Here is a 24,386-nt window from a genome sequence, read left to right on the forward strand (position 1 = left end):
AAAAACACCCCAAACTATTTAAAAATTTAAAGCATTATCTATAGTATTTTTATTCAAAGGCTTTTTTGAACAATTGTGTTTCTTGCACACTTCTTTGACAATAGCAAGTTTCCACAAACCCTATCCTCATGGTCAAAATACCACATGGGGTTTTTAGATTTTGTGTGTAACTTGATTTGATAAGTACTTTAGTTCTGTTTAAAATTTATATGCATTAGTGATTATAAGTTGTCTTTAAAAGAAAAGAGCTATACTGCTGTCATCCAACAGAAAAAAAAAATACCCAAAACTAAACCAAAGTCAGAAAATGATAGACATTTTTGCTCTTATGTTCTCTATATTAAAATACATGTTTATCACAATAAATCATGTACTACATAGCATATTTTGTGTTATCTGCCTGAGTCATATCCAAAAGAGACTGAAATCCACGGGTACCTTCTCACTGGTCTTCATATTTCTTGGAGCATGTCTTTTGTGTATTTCAGTGTGTTCTTCATTCTGATACTATAGATCTGCCTTTATTCTTCCTCCCTGAGGCCCATGGATTTTGTGAGTATATCACTGCCCACTTGTTCAGTGCTGCAGTACAGTAGGCCCTTTCCTGATGAACTGAAAGTGCAGTGTTTGTGCTAAAAGGACCCATCGACTTGAATAGCACAGGGCCTCTAAAGACCTTCACCCTGCTACTCAGACATGGGGAAACACGGCCTCATAGGCCAAAGAGATTGTGGAGAAGAGCAGTCAGTAGCAACAAGGCAACACAAACAAGAAGCATCACCTGAAGGCATGAGCATGTGTGTAACATTCACATCCTGCTGGTAGGTTGGGGAGACCAGAGAATTCTCTTCCTCAGAAAAATAATAACTGCAAATTTGTTACAACGTTGTGAAAACCAGGAGGTGTGATTAAGATACGTGATGTGTTCTACAGCTTCTACTGCAAAATAATCTGATTAATCTAAATTAATTTAATGTAATAAACTACTTACTTTTCCAGTGGTGAAATCTGCCTGGGGTTAGAGAAGAATAAAACAATTTCACACTTCTCACAAGCTGTATAATGACTGCTATCTCATTTAGAAAATAGAAATTTACAAACAAGTGGGAAATGTTGCTCACCCCTGCAGAGAAAAATTTTCGTTAAAATATTCTGGTTGTGCAAATAAAACTCAAAACTTTGTCTGTCAAGCAGAAAATAAAGTTATTTTTTAAATGCCTTGCTTTTTCCATCAAATGAGTTTTAAGTAAGCATATTCAGTTTTATTTCTATGAGTTGCTCTGCTTGAACAAAATATTTGTACAAAACAATCAATGTTCAAAATAAAATCATTTATGTTGGCTGAATTCAGCATTTTTTTATGTCCTAGTTAGGCCTAAAGTTTCATTCATTGTGGTTATTTTGGACAACTCAAACTATTTTTCCCTTTGGGACTGGGAGAAAAAGTAGAATACTGGAACAAATTCATTGAAACATATTTGCAGTCAGAATTAACTGAAAATTTACCCCAAGGAAAATTTCAAATAGGAAGGAAAATGTAAGAAGTGGAAATATTTCCATATGGAAATCCTGCCATATTGCCTGCCAAGAGTTGTCCTCCAAGTCTCATTTGCCAGAGGAGTGTTGCACGATCAAGACATTATACATACAATAGTAGCCTTTCTTAGCTAATCTGACTGAAGAAAATCCCCAGAAGATGTAATGTAACTAGGCAATCCAGCTATCCATTTATTAGTAGAGAGACATGGAAGATGACCTACCACCCTTCTAAAAGTACTGGAGTAGCAGCCTTCCAGCTTTCTGACACATGGCTCTTACACTCTTTTTTAATACAAAAACCAGTTCTGTTCCACGAATAAAGAAATGGGTTTAGGTCACAAACCCAGCTGGGCATTGAAAAAAACCCAAATAGTGAAATATAACTTCTCACGCTCCTCTGACCCAAGACTCTCTTAATAGTTAGTGGGAACAGCAGACACCTCTGTGCCACAACTCCTCTAAAACAGGTCAGATAAATTTTACCCAAAAGTGCCTATTTCTCTCCATGGACTCCCAAAATTATTGAGTAACACATTCAGATATAGATCTACAGCACTAGGTGAGATTAGTCCTCTTTCTGGTCTTCAGTCACATAGTGTTCTAGTGCAAGGAGAGAAAAGAAAGGGAAAAAAGACTTTACTTGAACTAGGAAGTTACTTTTACTGTCTTGTCTAAGCTCTTTTTGCCCAGGCCTTGATGCTATTTCACAGATCTCTTTCAGATGCCTTTTACACTTTGTCCTGAAGAATGGTGAAACAGAAATTTTCAGTCTCAGCTCCTCTCTGTACTTCCATGTAGCTCCCACAAAATTTCAGCAATCAAAACTACACTAATATTTTGTAAAAGAAAACAAAACCTCTTTGTTCTGAATAGCGTTTTTGGTTCAACTTCCCTATTCAGCTTAGTGAAGTAAATAATAACATTATGTATGTACCTTTTGATATATTTCTGCAATGCTAATTAATTTAACGGTATTAATATTTTTGAATTAATAGTTTCAAGAAACGCCAGTTTTGTGGTCTGTATTCGCATCTCAAGAGGAATATTTTAAATTTCCATGGACTTCATTGAAGACAGTGAACTCAGTCCAGTGTAAGTGACAACAAAGCCTACTCTGTGGCTGTAACTTTCTCCTAGCAGGACTCCATCTGTAATCATACTTTATGGCATATTACACTGGAGGACAAAAATTTGCTGCAGAAATCCAGTCTTGAACTTTGAATTTTTTCCCTTAAACTGCTAGCTTAATGGAAGAATTTAAGGATATTTTGCCAGCAAAGTATGGATAAAAGAGATGAATAAATAAAAAATAAAGAGCATAATGAGTGCGTATATTTTAAATCCTTTCACCACTAATCAGCTATTCTTACACTTATACAATTAAAACAGAAAACAAGCATGAAGATCTGGAGAGGTTACTCAACTCATCCTCTACTCCAAAAGAGGGTCAGCATTTAGGAGGTTAACTAGGATATATAATATAGCCTTCTTTTTGCCTACCACAACATGAGGGTATCAAGAAAGTCAGATTTTCAATATTTTTCAGGAGTGCAGTCCAGGAGCCTAGACATATAAATGCAAATGAAAAACTAGTTACCTCAATGTTTGTATATTCTAGTTCCAGTTGGCAATTATCTAAATCTGTGCATAAGGACTGACCTAACATCCATTGAAATCAATGTGGATTACTTTACCATTAACTTCCATGAACTTCAGAGCAAGCCCCTATCCAGGCCCCCACATGGAAAAATTACATGCACAACTGTAAATGTGCAATGTTTCAAACAAATTTGACTACTTAAAATTTTTTTTCTGGAAGTTTAATCCATAAACTAACACAAATCAGCTTGTTAGAAGAAAATCTTGCCTGCCAAATTGAAACATCATTTTTAAAATCAGAATAGATTAATTAATAAAATCACTAATGAATGTAAGGGTATTTTCCTCTCTTCTCACATATTTTTGCTGCATATGGCTTCATATACCTGAATAACTTGGAGTTTCTTCATGCAGCTCTAATAACAGCTCTTAATAACAGCTCTTAACAAAGCAACAAAGACACTCACATGAAAAATTTAGATATCTACAGAGAACCTTTAAAAAACACTAAAGCTCTGTTTTACTTCGTGTTTCTTGAACAACAACCTTTTACTATTCTGAGTACTTGCTGTACAATGGAGATGTTAATAGTTACCCTCAGACTGTACCTTATCTTTTACTGTAAACCTCTTAGGCAGTGCATTCACATTTCATGTCCTTTCACAGTGCAGCTCACTTGGAGACAAAAGCAAGAGGAATTTGTTTCAGTTGAAATATTCCTTTTTAACAGACACTTTCCAGCTCCCTTGCAGAAGCTGCCAAAATGAAAATCAAGGATTGGGATTAGCTTTTTTTTTCCTCAGGATCTGAAAGATCTGTAAAGTCATGGGGATTTTTAAAACTTATTTGTTATTGATTAAAATGTCATTAAAGCATTTGCTAGTTGATGGGCTGTCAACTATGAGAGTCCTACACCTCTAATACTCTAATTGTAGAGTCTTTTAAGATGTTATCCTCAAATCTTAAATTTGTCCAGTTGGAAACTGCTCCAAAGTTTTACACTTTTCCAAACACTGCTATTGATTTTTTTTTTTGCTACAAGAACAATAAAAGACTAATCATGTTGATCATATATTAGTCTCAGGCTGGGCATTCTAGACACAGTGCTGGACTTTCATTTGTTTACATGTTCAAATCTAATGCTATTACAGATGTGTATGAGTAGGAAATACTCTGTTCAGGTATTTTTAAATATACTACTAAAAATTACAATAGTAAATTTTTTATAAGCTTTTCTACTTTCATATGTATATTGCTTATACATAAAAAAAGAATGAAGTCTCATTCATTCAGAATTTAACTGACTTAGAAGCATAAATTTTTGTTATTTATGTTACATAGAACATAACAGAAAAATATGTATTGCCTAAAGACTTTAAAGATGATTATGACCTTGTAATACAAAATATTATTCTAAGCAGAGGTGTACCCAGTCACTAATTCAAAGCTTCATTATAAGGGAACTTATTTCATTAAGAATTTGTGATGAACCTTTTGGCTACCACTTTCCTCTGCAGAAATGCTGGAAATCATATAATAATGCTCCTATCCATCTTTCTACTCTATTTGCAGACCCTGCACAAAAATCTCAAGAAAGAGGGACTGCTGGTGTTCATGGACCCTAAAGATTCAACAATTTTTCTTGTCTCTAAATGGAGAAGTGAAGGTTATCTCCAACATACGTCTTAGCACTAGGAAAGCAGTAGAAAAACCACTGTATCAACACCCAGAATGGTGCCACAGCTGTTTTCATGCTATGTGCTCTAAACCTCCAACAGAGAGACCTGTCTCCAGCCCCTTTGATAACAAGATCTGGTTCCCTGGCTAAAAACTGCAACAAGGTCATAACTAACAAAAGGACTTTAGTATTTCTTGTATTAAAACATACGACATAAATGTACAAAATTTTCAAAATTATTAAGCAACAGAAATAGCAGAAATAGAACATACTGTAAGTAACAAATACAGTATGTTTCAATAATTTATTTTAAGATTTGCAACCAGATCATGCAAGGTGGATTTCATCAGTGTAAATACTATCATTTGGTATTTTCTATATATCTTCTAAATTGGGGTGCTGGCTTTTTCTCCATCAGAGGTCTGCACTGAGAACTACTGTCAACATTCCCACCAAGAAAAATATGACCAAAACTGGTTCATAATGTCTAAGACCTACACAAGGGACATGGCTGCTTTTGGGAGTCTTTACCTTAATACAGGCATTGGACATAAGCCTTGATTTAAGTTCCCTGGCAACAGATCTATTAAAGCTATATTACTAAGGTTCACACTGCCCCTGAAAGCTTTATTAAATGATTATTTCATAGCATGGAGGGAAATGCATTGAAAATTAATATGCAGCATCAGCCAGTCATGGCTCATAGCTGAGATATGCTCTTTGTATCAAAAAGTAGGAATTTCCAAATAAGACAGGGTAAGTGAAATTCCTCTCATTAACTTTACTTTGCTAATCTGACTTCTAGGGCTACAGTGAGTGGGAGGAATGGCCATTTCTAGAGCTGATTCCATTTTTCTTCTGTCTTAGGAGCCCAATTTCATGTAGGATGCACTGCCCTCTTGGAGTGCCCCTCTGCTTCTGCATATCATAGAAGGAGCCCAGCTGCCTCACTTTAATGGCTGAAGTGAAACAACATGAACCTCAACTTGTATGAAAAGAGTAAGATTTGATGTATCCATCCAGCCCATGGGATTCTGACAGACTCAAAGACGCATCTTGAATATTTACAGAATTCAGTGCATTAGGCCATTCTTTTTGTAGAAAACAATCCGAGACAACTAATGCCAAGTAAAATCATGCCCACATACATCTCTTCAAAAGGATTTTTCAGAAAAAGCTAATTAGCTGAACTTCTACAGTGTTGCCACACTCAGAATATACATAATTTCTTCTATAAAAACACAATTACATGTTTTATGGAAGTGATTTTTAATGAATAGTAAGACCTCTAAATAATTTAAAGACACAATTTAAACCTAACAAAGTTTGTCATTTTACATTATTATATTGCTAAGAAATGTATTAACTCAGATCATGCAGTTCTAAAGCTGTGAACAATTAAGAAAATGGGCAAGTTCTCTTGTTGTCTTCAATTGATTTGGAAGGTGAGGGCTAGGAAAAGCCCAGGCAGGCAGCTCCTACCCTACGAGCACCAGGTGGCAGTCCAGCGTTGACTGACAGGTCTTCATGTTCTCCTGCACTCCCCAGGCCAAAGGCTTTCCTTGTTACAGTATTTGTCTGCCTAACCCAGTTCTGAAAGTCTTCCACGCTTTTCTAGATGCTAAATAAGATACATTCACCCCGGGATTTAAGGGCAGAGAATAAGAACAATGTTTTTCATAAACTTGCCCATACTGCCTTACTGATGCTGAAACGCCAAGGAATTATTACTTACAGCGTATTTCCACAAATTGGGTTTTGAATTTTCCTGGTTGGACAGACCATACTAGTACACCCCAAAAGTTTAAACAACTATAAAACCATGTACAAGAAGTATGAGGCATATAAGTCTATTAGAGCATGATGTTTTTCCCAGAACATATAGCAAAGGTAATTTCAAATCTCCGTTACTCGAAGTAAAATAATAACAAAACCAGAAAATCTTCACATCTTCAAATTAACACTGAAAAATCTTGCAAAATTGTGCTCACATATACAGATAGCTGTAGTTTCTAAGATGGAACAATAGCAATAATAATTTAAGTAATTTCGATGTTTACTGGGATGGTCATACTCCTAAAATGCAAACCTGCACTGTCTTATGAGGACATAAATTTTGTAGGCTTTTCTTTCCTATTTTGAGATAAATACAAACAGACCTTTACCAGAGCTGTGAAATGGCTCTCGCTACACATTTCAGGGTCATGTTTACCTATCTGTTTTCAGGCATGTATAGTTTTTACTAGTTTAATTACAGTTTATCATTTGGTATCAACATACTCAAATACTATTCAATAAAGTTCAAATAAATTAAGAAAAAAAAGGAAATATCTGCACAAAGAAATGAAATTAAAGTCATACATTCTATAAAATATCACTAGTGATGACCACAAGAATAAGAATTTGACAAGCTACACTGGCTAACATCAGTGAGCCACAGGAAAAATGGAGTAGTCCTGCACTTCTCAAGTCTTTTTTTTCTCTTCTATCCCAAAGTGGTACAATTTCTGAGTAATAATAGCATGGTTTTATTCCACAGAGCCAGTCCTTTTGAGCATTCTGAGTGGGATCTGGTGACTTCAGTAAGGAAAAAAAAGAAAGTTTTAATGCTTTTTAATGCAGCTAGACCTGCAAAACCATCACAGCTGAGAAAGATGGATTCTGTTCCTTCCTGTTCATCTTCAATAGAATTCTTTAAAATTACGATGAAAAAATGCCTGGTTGACATAGGTCATTAAATGTGGATGTTCCCAGTCATGAACTGTGCTAAAGAAGCAGGATTCTGTGCCTGCAAATAGGCTTGCAGGACAGGTGCCTCATAAATGACTTGGAAGCAATACATATTTTCTCTGAATCAAACATAGAAGGGGACACACATGCTCTGAAAAACAGCTCACATTCCTAAAGTTACTTAAGGGTAATCACAGAACTTTTCCAACCAGAATCCCACTGGCTCTGAAGCAGCTGAGGCAACCCCATATCAAGTCATGTATGCACCACTCTAGATCTGGCTTTTGTGTCCAGGCTGCCCCCACCATCTCCATACCAATCCTGTTTCTGTATAATCCAGAATGCTGACTCCCCTTAGTATCAAAGGGAGAGAACTGCTGGCAGAATGCTTTTTCCAAAGATATGTTGACACGGCAACATTTTGCTGCCAATCTGCCCCAGCCTTGAGTTCCTAACAAAGCCTGCTTTTCTCTTGGATCGTTTTTAGCACAACTCTGAGCTTCATTTGGAGGGATGGATTTTTGTTAACTATTTTCTATTACAGTTGTCTTCAAATTTTATCCATAGTACAAACTGACACAATGACTATTAACATGGCCATGGAGCAAGTAGTGCATTATATGTACTACTTGCATAAAAAAGGCACCTATTGAGACCTTTTCATCAATCAGAAATAAACATTTTTTAAACCACACATGCAACGCTTGATTTGCTGTGTCTTTTATAATATTAACTATTTGCCTGTCAATTTAAGAAACAACTTTAATTGATTTTCAGATTTCAGGCATCATTACAAAGAACTATTTTTATTTTATTGCAGTGGTTTCTACTTTATTGTTTCCTTTTATGTTAGTCTGTTGAGGTCTATTTATATGAGGTATTTTCTTCTTAACCATATTATAGTACCAGGGAGCTTTCCATAGTTCTTTTGAAACTTAGAAATAGCGTGGCACTTACATGATACTTTCATAATGTTGCCAATCCTCTGATAAGTGGTTCACATCAGATATTTAGCCTCAATACCTACTGCTTGAGAATCTACACTGATTCTCTTCACGTTTTGCCTCTGCATTTCAAGATTTATGAATATTAAGTTGTGCTTGCCCCAAAGCAAAAGTATACTCACTAAGATATTTGCTGAGATCAGGAGTCTCTCTGCCCCATTTTTAAAACAAAGGCATTAATAAGGAAGCACTATAAAATGTACGACATTGAAAAAATAAGGAAAATTCAGTATTTTTAATAAAGCGAGAAAAAAACTCTAGTTCAAAGCACCCTATCTGAGCTACCCTAAATAATGCAAAAGAGTAACAATTCATGGCACTTGAACAGAACTATTTCTGCTAAGAATATACCCGGATTTCTAAAACTATGACCATTATTTTTTTAACAATGGTCACCTATGGTAAAAAATATAACTGTCTATAATTTTAACCCTTAGAAACACATGGGCAGATACTATATACAGCGTCTATGTAGGTCAATTAGACCCAGTGGCAGTGGTTGCATCATTACCCAGCACACACATAATTACTTTGTGTACCAAGCACAGAAGTCATGGACGCATTCAGAGAGTACACACCTACATATTCCAATACTGAAACCCTTTCATAAGGACTAACACAACTTCAGAATTTAAAATGCATACATAAACATGTGAACTTAAAAAAATTCCTGAAATTAAAAAAACTCCTGAAATATCTTTTTTTTTTTAATTATTACATTTCTTAAATTCTATTCCAAATGCTCTCAGCTTCCTTTGTGATTTGATCTGTTTTTATGTGTACATGAAAATAAGTAACTTGTTTAAAGCAAGATGAAACTGGTCCATATTGAAACAAAAAAAAATCACAGAAGAATAGGAATTAAGAGGTTTATAGGTTTACAAACAGGTGGAATAAACGTGCTATGGCAAAAACATCCCATTGAGATAAATGCTGAAGCAAACTAATGGAGACTTGGTTTCTAAACTGTGACTACACAATATTAATTCTGCCCCTCTGTTTGTAATTACATTGCTTTCCATTCTATATATTAAACAGTTCCCCAGCTCCTCTTCAGAAAATAATAAATTGTTTAATTCTAAGAGAAACCACATATGGTTATGATAATTCAAGAGAGACAACTGAGTAATGCAATTCATATCTTTTTTTTTTTTTTACACAAATCTTTATATTAAACTGAAAATAGACGTCTATTCTGTTTATTACAGTAGATATTCTTACTGAAGTCAATAGTATATGGGTATTCACAGCGGGTTCTGTATAAGTCACTATTGAAATATCTTATTGCAATTATTTTTCAGCATTTCCTCCCACTGTTTTTCTATATATTATAGCATATCGAGCACAAAATAAGATGTTGATATCTCGCAGTATAGCTTCTATTGGATTATAAATTAAGATAAATTGGATTGTCAATTAAGAAACTCAAAAAGTCAAGGCACCCCTTGGATTTAGAATGCTCACTCTGCAACAGAGCCCTCACCTCCCCACCAGCATCAGGGCTGAAACCCCAGCCACTTCAGGATAATTCTCTCACTCAGCATACCTGCAGAAAGAAGAAATTCCCTGGCTTCAAGAAATAGTGTTACAGAAATTTTTTTTTCCCTTTACTGGCAATTGCTATGTAGGACATTATATGGATTCCCAGATAGCATTAATGGTTCTGTTTTCTGCATGCCTCAGGCCACAGGGCTGTGATTACTTTTAATCAGTTTCAAGACTCCCCACCCTCAGCTGTGCTTTGGTTATCTTCAGACTGGATCAGTACTTTGTAGCCTACCTACCATAACACTTGGAAGTTTCCCTGAGGCTTTCAGGCTATGTAGAATGCAGCCAAAATGAAAGTTTAAGTCCCTTTCCTTCCCCTTTACCCTACAGGAACTTTTCTGGCTGCTCCCTGTTTCCCATCACTAGTCCCAAGTACTATACAGCAAGCAGAAATCCTACCCTTTTTTCTGTAAGGCAATACCATAAAACAAAACCAAAACCAAGACAACCAAAGCAAACAAAAACAAAAGGAAAATAAAAATATAATTGGTAAAATAAAATTTTCCAGGAAGCATGCAATGCTTATTTATATTACTCTTAAATTTCTTCTGATTAAACATGCAAATACACATAAATTCACTTCACACATATTCCTCATAAAAAATAGTTCCAAAATACACTTGACAAGTCAACAACCTCTAAAGCTCAGTGGAATGGGTGGAATGGGGAGACAGTGTGTGGTACCTCCCCAAAAACATAATGAAAAAGATTCTGTCACACACACACTTGTTCCTCACTCATTAGCCTTCTTCATTTCAGTCAAACTTATAACTTAAGTGTAATTGACCTCTACCAATATAACAAGCATGCTTTCTTTTTCATATGATCTCTAAGATAAAGAGATGCCAAAACTTAACACAAGTGCTTAAAGAGAGTGAATACTACTGACAACGGTAATTTTCACTATCATATGCTAACTATCAGTAGCATAACAAACACTAATTTTTCTATCATTGCAGCAAAATCATGTCAGTGTATGGGGTGGGAAAAAAATGGGAAGATGTAGTGACAGTACTCTGTGTATATCCAACTCTTATTATTCAGAAAAGCTAGGGAAGGGTGGAGGAAATTTATTTATAAAAATCCCCATTGAATAATATATTAATTATCAAAAGTGTTTTGCTCAGCAAAACACTCAGACAATTTATACAGGACATAGACAAAATACAGCAGCCATTCAGAAAACCGAGGCAGATGAGATTAGGCTTGTGCAGGTTGTGTCACTGACATGCAGCCTTCTAGACAAGCAAGTGAACATGCTACTAGACAAGCAAGTGAACATATTACACAAGGACCTACGCAAACTACAAAACGATCAAAGACTGCTTCAATATCATAATGTAAAATTGTAATGGGAATGCAGACAGGATGATAAAAAGAACCAAATCTCTTTGAAATGTGAATCAAGAGGAAAAAAAAGTGACAGGCTCATAACATTTTCAGATGAGGGTTTAAGATTATGGCACTTTCTGCAAGAGCAACATAGTAAGTGAACACTAACACATGCAGCTGTTAAAACAACAAGATTAACATATTTTTTACAAGCTGTATAACTCCACCATTAGAGAACTCTTCAAATTTCAGAAAGGAAGATATCCCAGGACAGGGGAATGGAAGGTCTAGTTAAATGGAGAGCAGTGCTGCTAAATAAAGTCGAGTGGTTTTTAACCTTCAGTACAGAAACTGCATCTCCTATAAAATAACCAGACTGGCCTTCACTGATTTCCCAGCATTTTCCAAAAGGAAATGCAGCAAAACAGTAGCAAACTACTCTTTTGGTAGTTTTGTGATAACAGCCATAAACTCAAATTTAGCCAAAAGGAGAGTTTTGCAACTGCGTACCAGCAGTGGTCAAAAGCTGCCTCTTGCAGCTCTGGTTGTGGGAAGCCTAATGCAAGACTAAGACTCCAGCTGCAGGAAACCATGTGTTTTTATTTAGTGTGGACTACAATACTTCACTTTATTCATTATTGAAATATGGGTTGCAGGAACAGTTTTGTCCTTTAACTGGAAAAATACCCAAGTCCCAGTTAACTTCTCTGTGAAAGACTGGCTGACTGGCTATGCTGTGACAAAAAGAGCAAGGGCAGAAGCTCTGTACAAAGACAGGAGACTGTCATGAACAGCCATGAAAAAGACAGGCCTAAACACAGTGTAATAAATGCGAAAGAAAAATAAATAAATAAAGAGAATTAAGATAAAGACCCAGCAAAGGTACACTTTTTTTTTTGGGAAAAAGCAATCCCAAAATCACTGTTAAACCATCTGTGGGAAAACATGCTTTTCCAATTATGGGAGAAGGTGTACTTGACTGCCCCAAGTAAAATGTTGCAACTGTCTGGTTTCAAAATAGCACAAATATTTCTGTTAAATTCACCTGTAAAATAAAAGGAGAATTGGAACAATTTGACAGTTTTTGATGGATTTGTAATTTGACTGCCTCTTGTAGTAATTCTACAACATAAATCTTCATCTTGAGGCATAACAAAACACCAGGCAGCAGGTTGAAAATGCTTCTTGAAGTAGCAGTCAGTTTGGTCCTACCAAATTGAGACAGTCTAATATATAAACACAACACTATAGAAAAAGAAACAGCAAAAAAATGTTGCAGGTTTAGTTTAAGGTTCAAATAATTTCATGAAAAGTAGGAAACACTTGCTAGTAACCAGAAAACAAAGTGAACAATTTATGATCAAGCTTACAGTGACAGCCCTGCACATAGATGTAGGAGCATAAGCTGCTTCTGCAAGGTCTTTTGTGGCCTCAAGCAAAGGATTCAAATACTTAAGGATAAGCATTGGTTACTTTTCAAGATGAAATATTATCTATGTGATAACCTCTTGGAATATCTCTTTCTTTGCTACGGAACACTGGCTCAAGCCCAAAGTAGCTATAATAAGAAATCAAAGCAACATAAAAAATAAATATTTACAAGCATATATAACAGGGAAGCCAAAATGGGAGGAAGATCAGAAGCAGTAGATTTTCTCTGAGTGCCAGCTGGTAGGACGCATGTTGCAAGCCCCATGAGGAGGCATGTTTGGCCCACAGGAGCTCCAGTACCCACAACTGTGATTTAAGGCAGGGAGTAAACTCCAAAAAACTTAAATCAAGAGGACCAAATTCAGCAATTCACACAGTACCAGTAACTGAAAAACAGATTAAACCCCCCACAACTGGATATTTATTCAAAAATTAAATATCTTTTTTTTCCAAGGAGAAGAGCATTTTAATCCAGCTATGTATTGCTTTCTACTAAGGGTGGTGATTTGCTGGTGCATGCAGGGAGAGGGAGAAAAGGTGTTCAAGTTTTTAAAATACATGTTTATGAACAAACATGTGGCTTTGGTCCAAGTCTTTTTGTTTACTCATTTTGACCTTAATAACTTAATACCTTAATAACTACTACGCAAAGTATTTTCTACAGAACTAGAAGAACACTGCATTTAGAAGGGGTACAAGTTTTGTTGGCTTGACAGGTCAAGGTGGAGGGCTTTTTGGAGGCTTGTGGGACCTTCACTTCTCCTCATTTTGAGCTTAAAAAAAAGACAAATATTCATAATTCTTCATTTCTGTTGAATCCTTAGAAATGTTTTTCTGCAGTTTAGCTACTATTGTGAATGATTCCTTTACATAGCTCCACAAACTACCCTCATACAAGGAATAGAAGAGCAAGTTAAGAAAAAGTCAAGAGAAATGCCTAGGGAAGACAGCACTGCACTGTACATTACAAAGATCAGAGGCAGCCCAGAAGCAGAACTAGAAAAAAAACCTCTGTTCACAACTTGCATCGCAATGCAGAAATTCCCAGAAATCTCAAACATCGTAATTCTCATTTCTGAAATCAAGAAAGCTGGAGGAAAAAAATTGCAGGAGGGACCTGATAAAAGTACAAGTTAATGAGTCACTTTTGTGGAAGGTTTTACTGAGACATTTGACCTTAAATAACAGATACAGTAGATTTTTAAGTCAAGTCAAAAGACTATCAGTCCTTGAATCCAAACCACTTTCATATCTGGTGAAGAAAGCTACTAAAAATGAAAGTTTTCTTTGCTTTTTTGGAAGGAATTCACTGAAACAACAAACCAAACAAAAGGCTTTCAGCCTAAGCAAACAAAGTGAAATTGTGTTAGGAAGAGTTCTGAGAAGCAGATTCTTCCTAAAGTGTCAATCATGACAGAGTAATATACGATAGGGGAAAGAACTTAAGGATCTGTTCAAAACATAGAATGAGACAGGAAACAACACTGAAATTTGTACATACACAACAATATTAATCCCTCAGTTTCCTTTGCTCTCACCTCTGACTGGCAACCTCAGTTCATAGAAGTAGTGATAGAATATATTTTTGTGATATGTTTACATATCATATCTATTTCCATGACTGTAAGAGAGAACACCGAAAATAGAAAGGAAGTGACTGGTTTCTCAGAAATAGAAATAAAATTTTAGAGAAATTGTGTTAGTGCTCTTAATAGCTAACTCTAAGAAAACTGGAACAATTGAGGAATTTTCAAAGCAACAGAGAGAAATCAGAAATCTTCATGGTCATTTAGTGGACTAAATGACTTGGAAGACCTTTCAGAAAAGCTGAAACATGGAGATCCATGCTGAACTTTATCCTACTCTACATGAATTATAAATCAATAAACTAAGATATACAGAGGCTTTTTATTTTGCAATATTTACAACACTTCTCTGAGAAGCATGCTGTGAGTTTATCATGTTCAAGAGGCATCTGGATCTGACACTGGGTGATGTTGGTCAGTGGTTTAGGGGTTACAGTGATAATGCTGGGTGGATGGTTGGACTGGGTGATCCTAGAGGTCTCTTCCAGCCATGAGGATTCTATGAGTTTGTGCAAAGTTTGCTTGTCAGCATAAGAAGGAGAAAGAAGAGGCCCCAGCTAGTGCAAACATTGCTAATGAAATAAAGATAAGTCTTTGTGCTGATGCCTGGTATATCACTGCAATTTGTATTGTATCTTGTACTGTCTTTTAAATGTCAGGTATTGCAATAAGCGGTTCACAGAAACACAGACTTTGTCTAGACTGAAAAAGACTTCGAGATCATCAGGTCCAACCTATGACTGAACACCATGTCAACTAGACCATGGCACTAAGTGCAATGTCCAATCTTGCGCAAAACTCCTCTAGGGATGGTGGGCAGCCCATTCCAGTATCTAATCACCCTTTCTGTGATGGATTTCTTTCTAATGTCGAACCTAAACCTCCCCCAGCACAGCTTAAGACCATGTCCCCTCGTCCTATCGCTTGTTGTCTGGCAGAAAAGGCCAATCCCCACCTGGATACAACCTCCTTTCATATGAAAATCTTTGTTTTCTTCACTTTGTCTTTAAAATGATTTTTGCTACAGCTTTTAAAGGAAGTATTAATCTCTGGGTTCCAAAGAAAAGATTGAAAATAAAAGTTGTGTTCTCGGGCATCCAGCTAGTCTGTCACCCAAAATCTGAATAGTTGTAGATCATACAGTCACAGATCAATGATCTCTGTTGTTTAAGATATTCTAATATAGAGTAGTTAATGAACATTAATACATATGGATTTGTTTTTCTACATTAAAAAAATCTAGACATAATTCTAATTGTGATATTTTGACATTTTGTTTATTTGATGAAGGAAAAATAACCCCAAACCAAACATGAATTATGGTATGGCTCAGTTGGGAATTAGAAGCTCTGCAGGAAGGATGATGAAGTCTCTATCTGTGTCAACTGGGAAGCACACATTAGCATAAATTTTGCTCTTTCCTGGATGGCTAGACTTGCAATGCTACTACCAACCAGAGAAGCCCAACTTGCACATGCTTACATGGGATATTCCCTTGATGCAGTCTCCACTAATCTTCTAAGTGTTGTATGTGATTTCTTCTGTGTGCAAAAGCTACAGGGCAAACAGCAATCAATGTGTAATTTGACTTGATGCCCTTTGAGTTTCCCAGTACTCTGAAACAGGCAAAATCACTTAGAGCAGATGATTCAATTTGTCAGTCAGCACTGTGGGTAATGTGCATCAGCCCTAATTCAGCTGTAGCAGAAGAGGGTGTCTTGTCAGTCCGTCAGCATATTGGGCTGGTAATTCACAGGAGCAAGGCAGATTAGGATGTGAGCCATAAGCGATCCAAGCAAGAATATTTAGTTAGAGAGGAACTCATGTGCATGTACAAATATTAACATTTATAGTCACATAGCAATACATTTTATAGACATAAATACAGTGATTATAGGTATTGAAAGGAAAGTTCACAGACAGGTGCTTTCCCACATACCTCACCAAAGCTCATCGAAGGAACAAAGAAATTCTCCCTTTGGCTGTTTTTGAACATGCTTTCCAGTTTTCCAGGCCTCTCAGGAGGTTTTTGTTTTGGTTTCACTTTGGTTTTGGGTTTTTTTGCTCTCAAACTGCCTGGCTCCATCTGTCCTAGAACTCTGGGGCACAATTCTGGGAAGGGAAAGGTAAGAGGGAAATGCAGGTTCCTTCATTTAATATTCATTTCAATGGTGAAGTTTTTTTATAGGTATCAGCAAAGACAGAAGGACCCCTTGCTACACTTCTGTCAGGCCTTTATACATGGTGTTTGAAATCACCTAAACAATAGAAAATGATAACAGAGCAAGCAATGCATGTCCACTGTTTAGTATATTAATGTCAGGAAATAATCATTTACGCTAATTGTATCTACATATGAACAATCAGTTCTGCGGTCTAGGGTTTAAAAGTCCATTAAAGAAGACTATGTATTGATATAATACCCTTAATTCCGGGACTTACCTGAAGGTTATAGTAATATTCATACAGGTAGGCAGACAGTAGGCCTGTGCAGATGCAGATTTATAATTCTCTTTCATAAATAATAGTTTTATAAAATATATAAATATGGTGTTTGAGAACATCCCAGTATCGTATCTTAGCTTCTATTTGAAATATGCTAGAATACCTTTGGCCTCTATTGAAAATACAAAAGACCTGAGAAAAAAGTAAGATATCCTACATTTATTTAAACCACATAAGACACCGAAGAATCTTTTATCAAAGATCCAGGAGTACTTACCTTTCCTGATAGACTATTTCTTGAAATGTCAGGATCCTGGAGAATTACCATTAAGCCTCCAGAGGACATGTACTTTTCCTTATTGTCTCTTCTATTGTTTATCTGAGCTCAAATTTGGCCCAAATCATTCAGACACAAGATTTCAACAAGCATATTAACCCAAGCAGCGCTGGATAGAGTGTTTCATACATAATTAGTAAAAATCAGACATCTGAAATACAATCACCACGGAGGATATTGCAAACAAGTGTGCCCTTCCCATTTTAATTTTAACAAGAGGCCTCAAAAAGCCCTTACACTTTTGCGCAAATTGCCTGCCCTTTGTGCGGCACTGTCCTCGCTGGGACGCTGATAACCTACGCAGGGCACCTACAGTCAACACGACTTTGCCTTTCACTACCCTGATTAAGTAAGTAATGTTCACTTTCCAGGAATCCCCCATGGAGCAGCAGCATTCCTATGTGCCTGGCCGTAACAGCAGTAATGACTGGATTCTGAGAGAATTTGAAAACCTTCCTCAACACACTTATTTCTGGTTTTCAACCTATATTCAAAGCGATACTTTGGCATTGCTATGTAATTTTTGACAGGGTTACAGTAAATTCATCATGCTAAACTGAAATGTTTCTGGCAGATGTCTGCTCTGCAACAATCAAGCTATGTGTACAGTAAAATATGACAACCACAGAGATACTTCTAGTTGTAAAAATTACACATATAACACTTTATTAATGATAACTTGGAGTACGATTATGCAGTATATTATTTATTGTTTTAATTAGGAAATATTTATTTCAAAAACTTGCTTCAGCATGTTATATGGATAAAAAATTTTTAAAATTTAGTCTTGAGTCAAAAACTGTTATTGGTAAAAAGGAAATAAGCAAATATGTTAATAATAACAGAGATTCTTTTTCAATCTTTCAGTCTTTTCTTTCTTGGCTACTAGCAAATTACTTTTTCAGTCATTTCTAGTTTTCTCCCTCAAGACTTCCTTGGAGCAATGGATTTAGAAAGCTATATAGGGGGAAGGGGGGGGAACCCTGAATCATTAAAGGGGAATACCATAACTTTTCCAAAAGTAAACCTTACAAAACAGGAGACAAAGAAGTAGGATTTATTTTGAAAGTAATTTAAACTATTCATATGTATGAGAGTCAAGCTTAAACCATGCCAAATATCTAGTTCCATGAGCAGAAGAATTAATTTTCATTTGTGTGATTTCAGTTTCTCAGCTTGAGTTCCATGCATTTAATAAAATGGGAACTTCAACTGTAGGTTTTTCCACTATTAAACATTTTTAGTAAGTCTCCCTTCTGTGGATTCCTTGACAGCTTACAGGAGCTGACCAAATTCTGCCAGTGTCCTCTCACTGGGGTAAGAAAAAGATCTGTCTCCTTTGTTTTTGTTTGGCTTTTTAAAATTGCTCTAACTTTTCATTTCATTTAAACGAGACCAAAAGGCTTAAAAGTTCTTAGTAGGGAGTAAGAAAATGGATAAACACACATGCAGGCATATACATCACAGTAGATTATTAAACCCTTTTCTCTCTAGAAACCAGGAAAAGAAAAGGGTAAAATTCATTTGGTCATTGGAGAAATCCCCTTGTCACATAATACAGCCTTACAAACTACTAATGATTTCCATAGGGGTCAATTTTCATTTTATCATTTGACTCCCTTAAGAATAACACAGGACCAAGGAAGCCTAAGGGAAATAAATAAATAAATAAACCTAATGGTATAGTTTGCAAGCTAAATTTCTCCTGGAGTAGAGGAATGCAAAATTATAGCTGAATCAATGTAACACAGCATTTTATTAACCTGTAACTAAGGAGTAGGGAAGTGAAATATGCAGTAAAGTCTCTACACACGCCTGACCTCTCCACCTGCTCTATAATTTCCTGCATTGCAAGGTGTGGAAGGATAGTGTACAAAAAACAGTCAGTATCCACTTCCTTTTCTCAGCCCAGAGGAATTGGACCTTGTAGCTCTGTATTTTTGCTCTTTTAACATTTCAGAGTAGATTTGTAATGGTTATGATGAGCCTACTGGCAGCTCACAACACATGAATCCCATTGGTCCTTTGTTTAATACACTGGAATGCATTTTGTCTTGTAAATTTTCCATAAACTTCTATATCATAGATGAACTTCGATGCTTTATTTCACCATGAGTGAACTATTTATCTTAACACTGCTGCTTATCTTCCTTTCACAGCCCATTTTATTAAATTTTTTTTATATTAAGCAAATTCACTTTTTATCTATGATGTTTGTTTTACAGGTAATTCATCCAATTTAAGGTATTATCTTAGGGACTCCAATTTCATTTTGCCCTTGAAATTAACATTTAATGTGTTTTACATTTTTGAAATAGAAATTAATCTTTATTTGAATTATTAGTCCAGAACTATAACCTACATTCACCATATTTGAATGCTGGTTTGGGAATCATCTGTGACCACGTATTATCTCAGACAACTACTGTGAGAGAGGACATACATATTTGTGTGGTGGAGATCCTGCAGTGGTTAAAAACATACGTCTTTTATTTTAATGTTTGACAAAAGTAAGAATGCTATAAACCCCATTCACACAGGGTAATTTATTCCTGCCACTAGACAAATCCATGAGGTAGTACTGTGCCATCTCATCTAACCTCTCTAAGATGAAAGGAAATAAAATTCTGTCCAGTTCAGCATTTATCGACTCCTTTTTTCTCTGTATACGCTATACATATAAATATGCATTCATATACTCACACAGCCTTTTAAAGGTAAGCCTATCTCTGAGAAAAGCATCAGTTTTGGACCAAGACTACCAGGAGGTGGGTAATCAAATGCTGGGTTAGATGGTTTGTTCAACTCATTACTATCTTCACAGCTACATTCAGGTGGGAAATTGGACATCAATTTTTGTTTGCCTTTAGAGTTTAGTTCTTTCTGTATCTCTCTGGCAAATAAGAAAAGTTTCAAAGCACTGTAATTTGTGCCTGTGAAGATACCAGTACAGCATGATGAAGTCACAGCTCAGTCTTCTGCTGGATAAACTTGAGTAGAATAAGCTCTGAAATTCTCTCTTTTTAAAGTGATTTTATATCTGTAAGTGATTTCTGATGTTCTGTTTTGAACTTTCTGTTTTTCAAAATGTGAAAGACTGAAAGCATGTTCTGAAACTGATTTCCTTAGCACACTCACTCTTCCTTGCTTCCACTCACTGCATTATCCTTTGAAATACTGAAAGGTCGCCATGAAAGGCTGCAGGATTTCAGCTGAAACTCATTGTTCAGTACCTTCTTCACCATGATGCTCAAGTCTTTTCAAAGTGTTTAAAATTAATCTTTTTTATATGAAGTATATTCTGAATATTTCCTTTCCCTTTCATAGCATGGAAAAACATTTTTTCAGAAGAGATCCATCCTATCGGGCTCAGTTTGCTCTAAATAAGCACCTTGTAACTGTATGTATTTAATTTACTGTTCCATCAACTATTGACTCATCTACAAATTCTGCTAGAAATGTTTCCAGATCATTGGTTAAAATGTTGAAGAGTGGCAGGCACAGTGCCAATTTCCTCAGAACCTCTCTAAAATCACCCTTTTAATATGTTTTCATTTGACAACTACTGTTTTGAGACCTTTCAGTTACGTGGTTTCAGTCTACATCACCTCTATATATTAAAGAAAAATATCGCAAATCAGGATGTCATATAAGTCCTAAATCAAGTGTTAAGAACTCAGATATATTATGGCTACATAATTATTTTTATAAAACTTTTATTCTCATTAGTGAATAATAATCGAGAAGTATTTTCCATAAAACTACACTGAAAATTATATTTTTTCTGTGAATAAAATGATTCCAATTACTATTTTTGAACATGAAGAGTAGTAAGGGAGCACCAACCTTTTGAAACAGCTTGTTTATGTTAAAATCCACTCTCACCTATGATGTTAAAAACAAATTGATAGGTTACTACAAGATTACAGGTAAGTTCAATAAGAAAAAACATCACTCTTCAGTAGTTTTTCCTTCATAAATATGTATTAAGCATCAAAGAAGCAATGAGACCCAACAGAACTGGACAGGAAGTTTCAGTGAAAACAGAGGATGCTGGATTAGTAAACCAAGTGCCCAAAAGAGTGGCAAGAAGCTGAAAGCTGAGATGGAGTGAAAACACAGAACTAACAAACATAGATATGCGTTAATGACATGGTCAATTCATCTTCTCAGTTTGTCTGCTAATACAACACTTGCAGGTCTCCATCCTGGAAATTTTAAAAAGTGTTCTGCAAATCCCATGGAAATCTTTCAAGGGATTATGTAGATGATCATAATGCTGATTCTTTGGACCATTTCCTTTACAGAAGTTAAGGTGCAAGTGAAATGCTCTCAACTTTCATGCCACAGAAATCCATGCATATTATAGACATGAATGTATCTCTTACCTCAATACACTTTCCAACATCTGTGTGTCTTATTAGCAGAAAAAAAAATTCCTTCATGAGTTGCTCCCTCAGTCTTGTCATAGTTTGAAATGAGAAGCACAGCTCATACAGTTTATAACGCCTGAAATGAATGTTGCACTGAAAACAACAAGTTGAGACCAGATTTGATTGGACTAGGCAAGAGAAACTAGGCAGGGGCATACAAGCTATATGAAAGGTTAATATAGGAAAGGTTATGACAAGAGAATGGTGATTGTTCTACACATCCACTGGGAATAGAACATGGGTACATCAGTTTTATTTGCAGAAATGAAAATGAGATTAAATGGGATGAAAGAAAAAAGCTTTCTATCTGTAAGACTCTACTGTAGCACCAGTGAGAACCATCTCTGGTGTCCAAAACTCCCTTCATCAGAGGTTTCCAAGAACATGTTTTTAGACACCATTTCAGCTTAGACTGCTGAACTCAAAGTTCTCTAGAAGTTTCTTCCAATCATGTACTTCTGTGTTTCCACAAGATTTGTATGCACATTTTGGGACTAATATCTTTCAGCATTAGCCTTATTTATACAAGTGATTATGCAAAGTAATGTCCCGAAAAGTTGTAAGTTGATATTACTCAGAAACACAATATAATTTTGTCCTTTCCAAACAATGTGTAAGATAGGAATTCAGTACGAAATAACCTTTTTTTCATTTACAAGTCCATATACTACAAAAATATTATGGTTCTGCTTTCAGATGTTATAAAAATTAGTATCAGCTTCAAAAGGATGTGATACATGTAAAAATACCATTTTAACACCAAAAAGTAAATTTTCACCACAGACTTTTGTAACAAGACTTGCATATGCTATACATGGAACAATTTAAAAATCATTTTGATGCATTATGAATCACCTGTAAAATAAGTAAGTGAGGACAGTCTCAATTTTGGTAAATATTTATAGAGCCAAACAATATGAAGTATATGTAACAATCAAATTTCTAGTGAAAATGTGTGCAAGAAGGTTTATTTTGAAAGGAAAATTCCTACTCCCAGTGTCATACCCAATTAAATTCTCCAGGTAATGACCCCATTTGCATAGAGAGCTGAACCCACAAGTGGGAATTTTAATGGGCACACCACCTGAGTACATTAATTGAGAGTGACACTACTTGAACTAGTTTTGTGCTTACCCCACTGAAAATTCTACTCATATTATTTTTAATGTCAAGCTACAAGTCAAATTTCAAGATGATGGATTTGTTCTTTTTTAAGCATTGAATTTGAATAAAAGGCAGCTTTAATTCTGTTATGCATTGCATGGCTTTAACTAATCTGTAGTTCTGATTCTTACCATTGCTTCATTTTTTCAGTGGTTGGAATTTAATTTTATTCATTAATTTGCAAATAATTAGATAGAAAATAATGCCTTCAGCAGCTAAATTACTTCTGGATTGCTGTTTAATGTACTTTTACCAGAATATGTGTTACAGTTAAGCTGACATAATAGTTTACTACAATCCAATTGTGTAAATATGTCTAATTACTCTTTCTGAAGAAACAAGCGTGAATATAAAATTTCAGTCATGGATACCTTAATTTTCTTAAACTTAACCCCATGAAAGCTTGGTAGTTGCAAAGCAGATTAGGCAGGCAGGGACAGCAGTTGTCAAGAGTAGTGGGATCCTTGCAACACATTTCCCTTTATCCTTCACACACTACTTCTAATGACCTTGAAGTTATTGTGGATTCTAAGCCACTGCTGTTAGTCTACATTAAATATGTAATCAAGGTGTCTCCTCCTTATGTGAAGAAACAGACACATGGAGTTGCATTTCCTAGGGAAGAAAGGAAATCCGCATTGTTTAATACATTTATTCTCCCCAGCTTGTTCTTATTAGTCCTCAGTAACTCAAAGTAGCTCAGAATCAAAAAACTGGTGCATATATATATACATATGTACACACACACACATATATATATGCTACTGTAAAATGTACTGATTTGAAACTAATGTGCTAATCTTATTCTTGTAAGCAGAACTATTTTGAAGGTTGCCAGTTTGCAAGATTCTGCAGAATCCATCTTGATAGAACTTCTGGTGCTTTATTTGAGCAAGAAAGACATGACCAATACGTTTTCATTTTCAAATACTTCAACACTGTTGAGCTTCAGTTATTTAGATGCTAAGTTCAAAGTTCCAAAGACATCACTCTTACAAGTCTCTTTGACTAGAAGTTGCATATAGCAGAGCACATAAAAAGATGAAGAAATAACTTACAATGTAACATATATCTTGGTATTGTCCCAGACCGCCATAATGAAGACCCTTTCAATTCTCTTTGAACCAAAATTTAAAAGCAAAACAAAACCAAACATACTACCTTGCAATAAAGCTAAGGAAACAAAGGTAGGCGCTGTGAATCTGGTGCCTAAAAAAGTAGGATTGTAACATGAAACGTAGTGGAGTACAGCACATTCACAGTGTGGTCACTTTGTGCAACTTGGAGATGAGACAAATTTCTGAATCCTACATCAGTGATTGAAGAGGAATTGTGTAGTGCTTGGGCACCAATTACATACCCTACTGAGATGATATAAAGAGCCCCAATTATAGTGGAGTATTTTGTCAGTTAAAATAGCATACGCATACCTGAATAAAAATCAGTAAGGTACTATTAAATGTATAAAAGGTATTATACAGTCTTTCATCTTACATTCCATTTTTATGAGTACTGAATGGTAATGTACTAACAATTGCTATAATATGCATCTATAAAATA

Source organism: Corvus brachyrhynchos, unplaced genomic scaffold, assembly GCF_000691975.1.
Source record: "Corvus brachyrhynchos isolate BGI_N302 unplaced genomic scaffold, ASM69197v1 scaffold32, whole genome shotgun sequence".
In the NCBI taxonomy this organism is placed as follows: domain Eukaryota; kingdom Metazoa; phylum Chordata; class Aves; order Passeriformes; family Corvidae; genus Corvus; species Corvus brachyrhynchos.